Raw genomic sequence first — 12,065 nt, 5'->3', positions numbered from 1 at the left:
AAAAACTTTTTTATAGAATTGGAAAAAATATAGCAACATTCATCTGGAAGAACAAAAGACCAAGAATATCAAGGGAAATAATATAAAAAATGTGAAGTAAGGTGGCCTAGCAGTAACAGATCTTAAACTATACTATAAAGCAGTGGTCATCAAAACAGTAGCATGGACCAATGGAATAGACTAGGGCTAAATTATTCAATATCAAGTTCAATAAACTCAAAGATTCAAGCTTTTAGGACAAGAACTCACTATCAGACAAAGACTGATGGAGAAATTGGAAAACATTATTGGAAGAATTAGGTTTAGATCAACATCTCACACCCTACACAAAGATAAATTTGAAATGGGTGAATGACTTAAATATAGAGTGAAATCATGAATAAATTATGTGAACATAGAAGAGTATACCTGTCAGATATGTGGGAAAGAAAGGAATTTAAGAACAAGCAAGAGCTCTTCCAATTAAGATGGTGGCAGAGTAAGGAGCAGTTGCTCGATCTCTCCTAACTGAAGCATACAGGACTCCTCAAGGGGACATAAAAATGAATCCAGACAGAAGAAAGAACCCCACAACAGGGCGCAGCATTGAAGGTACACAGAATCGGGGCATTTCCATGCTATAAAGGGGTGAAACAGCTCTCACTAAAACGCAAGAGGAAGAAGCCCATCCACCTCCCCCACACCACGCACAGTGCCAAGGCCAATGCACAAGAGTGAAAACAGGATTGGGTCAACCAGTAAATCACTAGCAGCCCCAGGACTTGTACCTGAGAGACGCAAGACGTGGGACCCCAAGTGGCTGGGGGGGGGTGTGCATGGACTTTCCCGAGCTTCTGCCTGTGTGAAGACATTGCCCTAGATGCAGACAAAGATCTCAAAAGCAGGGACTTTCCCAGTGTCTGCGCAGGTGAAGGCAGTGCCCTAGGCGCAGACTAAGATCTTGAGCCCAGGCTTGGACCTCGCGAGGGGACCCGGTGCAGACGGGAGCGGCTGTGAAGCAGCCCCTGAGACTGCTGAAGGAGCCTCGGGCAGAGGGGAAGACCGGGGACTACCAGGAGGCTTGACCCTGAGGACAAGGAGACCTGAGCCCTCGAGAGCCTAGAAAGTGCAGGCAGACCCTGAGTGTGAAAACAAAGCTGAAAAGGGGCGGGGCTAACAATGGCAAGCCGAGAACCCCAGAAGAAAAAGATTATCAAGAAAAACTCTGGAACACTCGACAACTTTTACACAGAGAAAATTCAGACAACAGAGTATGACAAACAAGTATCCCAACCTTCCCAAAACAATGAAAACTGGTCACAAGCTATGGAAGTTCAAAAATGAGATGTTGAGGAAGATGGAAGAGATCTGGCAAGAAAATAACAGCTTAAAAGGCAGAATTTCACAATTGAAAAGTGAGGCAAGTCAACTGACGACCAAAAATGACCAAATTGAAAAGGAAAACCAAAAGATTATAACCAAAAACCAGTCCCTAAAGGCTAGAATTGAGCAATTAGAAGCCAACGATCTCTCAAGACAACAAGAACAAATAAAACAAAGTCAAAACACTGATAAAATAGAAGGAAACATGAAATATCTCAATGAGAAAGTGACAGACCAAGAAAACTGGTCTAGAAGAGACAATTTGAGAATCATTGGTCTTCCAGAAAAAGCAGAAATTAATAGAAACTTGGACTCCATACTTAAAGAAATTATTCAGGAAAATTGCCCTGAAGTCCTACAACAAGAGGGCAATATAGACATTGAAAGGATCCATAGATCACCCTCTACATTGGACCCAGAAAAGTCAACACCTAGGAATATAATAGCCAAATTCAAGAGCTTTCAAGTAAAAGAAAAAAATCTTACAAGAAGCCAGAGACAATTCAAATATAAAGGAGCACAGATCAGGATCACACAGGATCTGGCAGCCTCCACACTAAAAGACCACAAGGCTTGGAATACGATATTCAGAAAGGCAAGAAAGCTGGGCCTTCAGCCATGGATCAACTACCCATCGAAACTGACTATATACTTCCAGGGGAAAGTATGAGCATTCAACAAAATTGAAGATTTCCAAGTTTTTGCAAAAAAGAAACCAGGACTAAATGGAAAGTTTAATACCCAACCACAAAAATCAAGAGAAACATGAAAAGGTAAATAAGAAAAAGAGGGGAAAGAAAGGAAACTCATAATTTTTTAAATTTGACTCTTTAAGGCCTTAAATAAGATCTAATTATCTGTATTACTATATGGAGAAATGCTATGTATAATTCTCTGTAGTGAACTCTATTCACTATTATAATATTCACTATTATAGCAACCAGAAGAATAATTCATAGGGAGAAGACAGGATACTAAATGGTCTAAGATGACATGAGGGGTGGCATAGAGGGGGGAGAATAGTAGGAGACACCAAGAAAAATCTGAGTAAATGAGAAAAATAGGATATTCTATTACACACAAAGAGGGCATGGGAAGGGGAGGGGATAAATACTATTATAAGAAGGAGAGGAAGAGAACATTAAGAGGTAATAATCAAACCTTACTCTCAGTGTAATCAACCTGGAGAGGGAAGAGTAGCTTTATTATCCATTCAGATAAAAAACTCTATCTAACCCTACTGAGAAAGTCAGAAGGGATAAACTAAGGAGAGCAGGGGAGTGGGGAGGTCAAAAAAGGGAGGGGAGAGGAAGGGAGAGGGAATTAGGCCTTTAAAAAACAAAAAGAGGGGAATAACAAGGGAGGGGACAGAAAGGGAAGTCAATCAAGGGAGGGGATAAGGGATACTGGCTCAAAGCAAACCACTGGTTTAAAAGAAAATAGTATAAGAAGAAGGGGTGGGTCTAGGGGAGGATACAAAAATGTCAGTGAGTGCACAATTGATAATTGTAACTCTGAATGTGAATGGGATGAACTTGCTCATAAAACGGAAGCAAATAGCAGAGTGGATCAGAAACCAAAATCCTACCATATGTTGTCTACAAGAAACACATATGAGATGGGTGGACATACACAAGTTTAAGGTTAAGGGCTTGAGCAAAATCTTTTGGGCATCAAATGAGAAAAAGAAGGCAGGAGTGGCTATTATGATCTCTGACAAAGCAAAGTAAAAATAGATATGATTAAAAAAGACAGGGAAGGTCATTACATCCTGATTAAAGGCAGTATAAACAATGAGGAAATAACACTGCTAAATATATATGCACCAAGTGGCATAGCACCCAAATAATAATTAGTAAGGGCACCTGGACTGGCAAATCAAAACCAATTGGAAATTAAACAACATGATTCTCCAAAACCAATTTGTCAAAGAAGAAATCATAGAAACAATCAACAATTTCATTGAAGAGAATGACAATGATGAGACATCCTACCAAACTCTGTGGGATGCAGCCAAGGCAGTTCTCAGGAGGAAATTTATATCATTGAGTGCATATATTAACAAATTAAGGAGGGCAGAGATTAATGAATTGGGTATGCAACTCAAAAAATTAGAAAGCGAGCAAATTTAAAACCCCCAGATGAAAACTAAATTAGAAATACTAAAAATTAATAAAATCGAAAGTAAAAGAACTATTGAATTAATAAATAAGACTAGAAGCTGGTATTTTGAAAAAACAGATAAAATTGACAAAGTACTGGTCAATCTAATAAGAAAAAGGAAAGAAGAAAACCAAATTGACAGTATTAAAGATGAAAAGGGAGACCTCACCTCTAATGAAGGGGAAATTAAGGCAATCATTAAGAACTATTCCGCCCAATTATATGGCAACAAATATAACAATTTAGGAGATATGGATAAATATTTACAAAAATATAAATTGCCTAGATTAACAGCAGAAGAAATAGAATACCTAAATAATCCCATATCAGAAATAGAAATTGAACAAGCCATCAAAGAACTCCCTAAGAAAAAATCACCAGGACCTGATGGATTCACAAGTGAATTCTATCAGACATTCAAAGAGCAACTATTCCCAATACTATACAAATTATTTGATATGATAAGCAAAGAAGGAGTCCTACCAAATTTCTTTTATGACACAAATATGGTACTGATCCCAAAGCCAGGTAGACCAAAAACAGAGAAAGAACACTATAGACCAATCTCCCTAATGAACATAGATGCAAAAATCTTAAATAGAATATTAGCAAAGAGACTCCAGCAAGTAATTAAGAAGATCATCTACCATGATCAGGTGGGATTTATACCAGGAATGCAAGGATGGTTCAACATTGGGAAAACCATCCACATAATAGACCATATCAACAATCTAACAAACAAAAACCACATGATTATCTCAATAGATGCTGGAAAAGCCTTTGACAAAATACAGCATCCATTCCTATTGAAAACATTGAAAAGTATAGGAATAGAAGGACCCTTCCTAAAAATAATAAACAGTATATACCTAAAACCATCAACAAACATTATATGCAATGGGGATAAATTAGAAGCCTTCCCAATAAGATCAGGAGTGAAACAAGGATGCCCATTATCACCTCTATTATTCAACATAATACTAGAAACACTAGCAATAGCAATTAGAGAAGAAAAAGAAATTGAAGGTATCAAAATGGGCAATGAGGAGACTAAGCTATCACTCTTTTCAGATGATATGATGGTATACTTAAAAATCCTAGAGAATCAACTAAGAAGCTGGTAGAAATAATCAACAACTTTAGCAAAGTTGCAGGATACAAAATAAATGCACATAAATCATCAGCATTTCTATATATTTCCAACACATTAGAGCAGCAAGAGGTAGAAAGAGAAACACCATTTAAAATCACCCTACACAATATAAAATACTTGGGAATCTATCTACCAAAACAAACACACCAATTATATGAAAACAACCACAAAACACTTTCCAAACAAATAAAACTGGTTCTAAACAATTGGAAAGCCATATATTGTTCATGGGTAGGACAAGCTAACATAATAAAAATGACCATTCTACCCAAATTAATTTACCTATTTAGCACCATACCTATCAAACTACCAAAAAACTTCTTTTCTGAATTAGAAAAAAACTATAACAAATTTCATTTGGAATAACAAAAGATCAAGAATATCAAGAGAAATAATGAAAAAAATGTGAAGGAAGGGGGCCTAGCAGTACCAGATATTAAACTATACTATAAAGCAGCAGTCATCAAAACAATATGGTGCTGGCTAAGAGATAGAAGGGAGGATCAGTGGAATAGACTTGGGGTTAATGACGTCAGCAAGACAGTGTATGATAAACCCAAAGAGCCCAACTTTTGGGGCATGAATCCACTATTTGACAAAAACTTCTGGGAAATTTGGAAAACTATATGGGAGAGATTAGGTTTAGATCAACATCTCACACCCTACACCAAGATAAATTCAGAATGGGTGAATGACTTGAATATAAAGAGGGAAACTATAAATAAGTTAAGTGAACACAAAATAGTATACCTGTCAGCTCTCTGGGAAAGGAAAGATTTTAAAACCAAGCAAGAATTAGAGAAAATTACAAAATGTAAATTAAATGGTTATGATTATATTAAGCTAAAGAAGCTTTTGTACAAACAAAACCAATGTAGTCAAAATCAGAAGGGAAACAACAAATTGGGAAAAAATCTTTATAACAAAAAACTCTGACAGGGGTCTAATTACTCAAATATACAAGGAGTTAAAGCAATTGTATAAAAAAAATCAAGCCATTCCCCAATTGAAAAATGGGCAAGAGACATGAATAGGCAATTTTCAGGTAAAGAAATCAAAAGTATCAATAAGCACATGAGAAAGTGTTCTAAATCTCTAATAATTAGAGAAATGCAAATCAAAACAATTCTGAGGTATCACCTCACACCTAGCAGATTGGCTAAAATGAAAGAAAGGGAGAGTAATGAATGCTAGAGGGGATGTGGCAAAATTTGGACATTAATGCATTGCTGGTGGAGTTGTGAAATGATACAACCATTCTGGCTGGCAATATGGAACTATGCTCAAAGGGCTATAAAAGAATGCCTGCCCTTTGATCCAACAATAGCATTGTTGGGTTTGTACCCCAAAGAGATCATAGATAAACAGACTTGTACGAAAATATTTATAGCTGTGCTTTTTGTGGTGGCAAAGAACTGGAAAATGAGGGTATGCCCTTCAATTGGGGAATGGCTGAATAAATTGTGGTATATGCTGGTGATGGAATACTATTGTGCTAAAAGGAATAATAAACTGGAGGAATTCCATGTGAATTGGAAAGACCTCCAGGAACTGATGCAGAGCGAAAGGAGCAGAGCCAGAAGAACACTATACACAGAGACTGATATACTGTGGTAAAATCGAATGTAATGGACTTCTATACCAGCAGCAATGCAATGACACAAGACAACTCTGAGGGATTTATGGTAAAGAACGCTACCCACATTCAGAGGAAGAACTGCAGGAGAGGAAACATAGAAGATAAACAATTGCTTGAATGCATGGGTTGAGGCGGACATGATTGGGGATGTAGACTCGAAACGACCACACCAATGGAAATAACAACAATTTGGAAATAGGTCCTGAACAAGGACACATGTTACAACCAGTGGAAATGTGCATCTGCCATGGGACGGGGGAGAGCGGGGAGTGAAGGGGAAAGTAGGGGCATGAACCATGTAAACATGTTAAAAATGAATATTAATAAATGTTTTTTTTTAAAAAAAAAGACCAAGCAAGAAATAGAGAGCATTACAAAATATAAAATGAATGACTTTTATTGTATTAAATTAAAAAGGGTTTGTACAAAAAGGCATATACCACAACTTGTTAAGCCACTCACCACGTGGTGGACATCCCTTCAGTTTGCAGTTCTTTGTCCCCATTCTATAAATAGTTTTGTACAAGTAGATCCTTTCCCTATCTTTGATCCCTTCAATAATCAGATCTACTAAAGGTATCTCTGGATTAAAGGGTAGGCACAATTCTGTGGAGAAGGATTGTTCATAGATTATTTTCTTTGCCAACAATTTTGTCAATACTTTCATAGGATCATTTGATAATAATCTTAGAGACGTACCCTAAAATTCAATCTCCTTCATTTGTACAGAGAATGAAATTGATACCAAAATTGCTTAGAAAACTTGAAGTTTTAAATAGCAGAAGCAGGGTTCTAATCCAGGTCTTATAATTCTGGCTCCAACTCTTTCTATTTCTTTGAGATATACTTTTTTTGTCTCAATTTTTTTATAGTAGACTAATATCAAGTATGTTGGTAAATGTTTAACAATAGACTCATGATGGGAGAGGAGATACATAAGTGATACATTCTAAAATTTAATCTTTATTATTTATATTTCCTGTATCACTTTACTATGTCTAGATACTCAATAAACCTAGTAAATCAAGCCATACTTTTTAAAAGCATTTTTAAATTTCCATTGTGCTCACATTGAAAATTTCACATTCAGTTCTCAGGAACTAGTTTGAATTGGCTCTAGTATATCCCTGCTTGAAATTTTTGGTCTCCAAAAGGGGAAGTTGAGAGATAAAAGAATTTAGTCACAATATCCTTTTGTCTTACTGGGAAGAAAGCAAGCTAAAACAAATTAGAGTAGAACAGAAGAAGGTAACTTTAAGATCTATTGTTAGGGGACTCAACCAAGAAAGGGCTTGAGGTAGCTGTAAAAGATGAAATAGGCATAATAATATCAATATTACATATTTAGAAGCTTTTGCATGAATAAAATCAATGCATCTAGACTAAAAATAAAGGTTGTCCATATTCACCAAAATATTCTTAGCAGCACTTTCTGTAGCAGGAAAGCACTAGATGCAAACTAAGTAACCAATGATTTAGTGATAGCTAAACCAATTGTGGTTCATGAAGTTAACTCAACCATCTCTTCACTGTAAGAAATGATGACTGAAAAACTCAGAGAAGCATGGAAAGACATTTTAACTGACAGGATACAATATATGTATTAAATAACTGATAAAATGAATATATCCAGCATGTATAGGGAACTGACAAATAAGTTACAAGTCAAAAGTCATAGATTTAAAGCTAAAAGGGACTTTAAAGTCATCTCATCCATACCCTCTTTTTGCAGATAAGGAAACAAAGGCCCAGAAAGATGAGGCATACCATTATATAAGATTATAGAAGATAAAAGATGATATAATATTAAATATCGTATGATATTAAATACTAAGATAATAGAAGGTTAAGTGTAATTGCTCAACAAAGGTTCAAAGGATACACTTTCAAAAGAAAAGCAATTAATGACCATATGAGAAATTGTTAAAATTAAAAATAAATGTATAAAAACAAATATGAGATTTCACATCACTCTCATCAGTTTAACAAAGGTGATAAGGAATAGAAGTAGTCAGTGTTGGATAGGCTTTAGGCAGAAAATCACACAAACTGATGCAACTATAAATTAATCAGATCATGCTGAAAAAAAATCTAGAATTATTTTAGAAATGTTGTTAATTGGTTTGTACTTTTTGACTCAGTTTTCCCACTTCTGGTCTTAAGTCCCCGTGGAGGTTAATGACAAGAACAATCCCTTATAGAACAAAATACAAAATTACATACAAAATGCAAAAATTTTAAAATCTCTTATGAAATAAAGATTAGTAGCAATTTTGTAGCAGCAAGACAAAAGACCTTGAAACAAAGTAGTTACTGATTAGTTGAAAAATAAAAGAAGAAAGAAAGTATGTTACATGAATGTTCATGTAATACCACAAGAAACAATGAACTCAAGGATTCAGTGAAACATGGGAAAATTTCTCTGCAGTGATACAGAGGGGAAAAAAAGCTGAACCAAGAAGCTATACACTACCACAATAATATAAATCATGGATCTTGAGTGATCAGCTGAATTTAGATTCATTTAAATGATGAATTTTACTTGGAGGGAACAGACAATAAAATACCGCTTTCCATCTAGAGGGAAAGTGGTTTGGAAAACAAGGTCACTTTATAAGTAGTCTTTCCTTCTATATTTCAGTATCAAGAAAAGATTGAAAGTGGAGGAATGTAAGGAAATAACTATTGTGTTTTAAAAAAGCATTAGTAAATTTCATTTAAAAAATAATACTAGGTATAAAATCAAACAGAGTATGTGTGTGTGTGTGTGTGTGTGTGTATGTGTGTGTGTGTGTGTGTGTGTGTGTGTGTGTGTGTGTGACCAGGTTTCTTACTACCTGGGTGACCTTACACAATTCACTTCAGCTCTCTGGCCTGTTCTTTGATCTGTAAAATGAAGAGTTTGGATCACACAATTTCTCAGATCTCTTCCATTTCTAAATCTAAGATCCTGTAAAGTCTGATCCTCTTCTCAGACTCAGGACTCAGATCTCTACTTTCTTGTGCTCCTATGTGTTTATAGTTCAGTTCTTATTCCACTAGCATTAGCCAGTCAGTGCTCTCAACCTCTGAGCAGTAACTATTGTATAATTATTCTTTCCACAGTGTGTGAAGGGATACACTTATCATAAAAACACCAGACTAGTAACGTGGACTAAATGAGAGGAAAGTATTTTGCTGGGAGAGGGGCTATATCTGTGTGGTCCTAGGAAGTCATTTAACCTTTCTCAGTCCCAGTTTGTTAATCTGTAAAACAGGAGTAGTGATAGCACCTTCCTCTCAGATTTCTTCTAAGAATCAATGAAGTAATGTATGTAAAGCATTTTGCATGCCCTAAAACAAAATATAAATGAACTCTTTAAAAAAATTAGAACCTTCTACTGATAACAAGAAGGGAAAAAAATAGAACAGAAAAGCTAGTAATCAGGAAGTAAAGATGGGAATCCCTGATCTCTTACTCATGTTATCCTCCTAGGAGTATTTAGCCTATATTATTACAGTTAATCTCTCCTTAGAACCCGTCTCCTGTTGGATATCCAAACATCATATGACTCTGTTCCCCAAAGTTCCATTATCACTCTGCCTCTTAGGTATAACTACTGAAAGAGGGAGGATTTTAATTGAATTCCTTTGTTTCCAATTGCCTTCAAATGGCTCCCACTAAGGCTCTTTCTTACCCAGTAGTCTTATCTGTTCCTCTTATGACTTTTCCCTGTAGTCAGGTCTATATACACCCAATTTCTCACCCAGGATTCTTGTGAACATTTGATGAGATTATGCATATCAAAGTGTATAAATGACTTGACTTTATTACTTTAAGCCCTTGCTTTCTTAGTAACGACTCCAAGACAGAAGGTCAAGGGCTAAGCCAACTGGGTTATGTGACTTGCCCAGGATTAAAGAGGTAGGAAGTGTCTGAGGCCATTTGAACCTAGATCTTCCCTACTGCAGGCCTAGTGCTCTAACCACTATAACACCTAGGTGCCCTGTATAGATGACTTTAAAGGATTACATGTGCAGCGACTATTATTTCTAGATCTCAGGTCCAAGGATGCCAATGTCAGACCTTGATTTGAAGTCAGAAGACTGGGATTTAAATCTAGATTCTGCTAATCATTAATCTATGTGACCTTATTAAATAACTTCCCTCTCTCCATCTTAGTTTCCTTATAGTAAAAGGAGAGTTTCAGACGGAATTATTTCTAAGGTTCCAATCATAAGACCAATGGCATGATCCAGTTTAATGTTTTTTCCTGACGATGGTACTGGATAATGGTAGATACAATAAACAGACAAACATATGCTGATTCTAAGGCTAATTGCCAATTCTTTCTATGTGAGTGTCTGTCTGTCTGGCTCTCTGTCTATCTCTCTGTCTCTGTCTAGATCTCTGTCTCTGCCTCTCCCCTCTTCAGTCCCCAGACCTCTGACTCTGTCTCTGTCTCTGTGTTCATGTCTCTGTCTGTGTCTGTATTTGTATGGCTCTGTGTCTGTGTCTGTCTCTTTCTCTGTATCTGTCTCTGTGTCTTTTTTTCTGTCTGTATTGTTCTTTCTGTTTCTGTCTCTCCCTGTCTCTCCTACCATCAAAACTACAAGTATCCCTGAATGCCTAAATAATTAGAACTATATTCAAAAACTAAAAGAAATCCACTGAAAATTTTAAAATAGAATGATGAGAATAAAGTTTTGCAAAATAGAACCTCATCTACTCAAGAAAATTTAGGTAGAATCCTTCTTGAAGTCAAAAGAAATTGACTAAGCAATTACCTAAATTGTTTCCCATTCCTTCAATTCTACAGAATAACACAGAATTTTGGTTAGAAAAGACCTTAGATATCACAATAATAACAATATCTAGCATTCATATCGGGGCAACCTGGAGCCAATAAAGCCTGAGTTCAATTTCAGCCTCAGACATTTACCACCCTGTGATCCTGGGCAAGTCATTTAACTCTATCTTAATCCACTGAAAAAATAAATGGCAGATGACTCCATTATCTTTGCCAAAAAAAACTGTGGACTGTATTGGTGTGATCTGATCTATAGTCGTGAAGAAACAAACACTCCTGAACAATAACAACATTTATATAGCACTTGATGTTTGCAATGTACTTTTCATATAGAAAAAGGTTGTATGGTATAATAGATGGAGTTTTAGACTTGGTGTCAGGAAGACCTGGGTTGAAATACTGTATCCAATATTTAAGAGATGTATTACATTACACAGGTAACTTAATTTTTCTTAGGCTCAGTTTTTCTCCTCCGTAAAATGGGATAATTGTAATAACTCTAGCACTTTCCCTCAAGATCCAGTAATATGTTATTTGTAAAGAATGTACACCTAAGTCATCAGACTCTAAAATCCAGTCTTTTTGTCATGACACCACTATTTTGTTTGGAAGGCAAATGCTATGTAAACATCAGTTAATCCTTTATTAGACTTGTGATTTTATCCTTTTAAGAAACTCTCTCCATAAGATTCCTGAAGATGTTGAGAGACTTGCCCAATGTCATATGGTTGTTGGGTTGTTGTCCTTCATACTCAAAGAGGACCAAAATGGTATCACTAGGGTGGTCTTAACTTGCTTCTAAATTGGATTTCAGTGAGGCAGAGCTGTACAAAGGCATAAGCAGCACTCTCTCATCCAGAGTCTAGGAAGTGCAGTGACAAAACAAAAGTCAAGGTGACTCCTGATGGCTTAGGATGCAGAAATGTAGTGAACTGGTATCTTTGAGGTCTAACCAACA

Source organism: Gracilinanus agilis, chromosome 3 (genome assembly GCF_016433145.1).
Source record: "Gracilinanus agilis isolate LMUSP501 chromosome 3, AgileGrace, whole genome shotgun sequence".
Lineage (NCBI taxonomy): Eukaryota > Metazoa > Chordata > Mammalia > Didelphimorphia > Didelphidae > Gracilinanus > Gracilinanus agilis.
The sequence above is the reverse complement of the archived record's forward strand: the minus strand, read 5'-3'. Positions refer to the sequence as shown.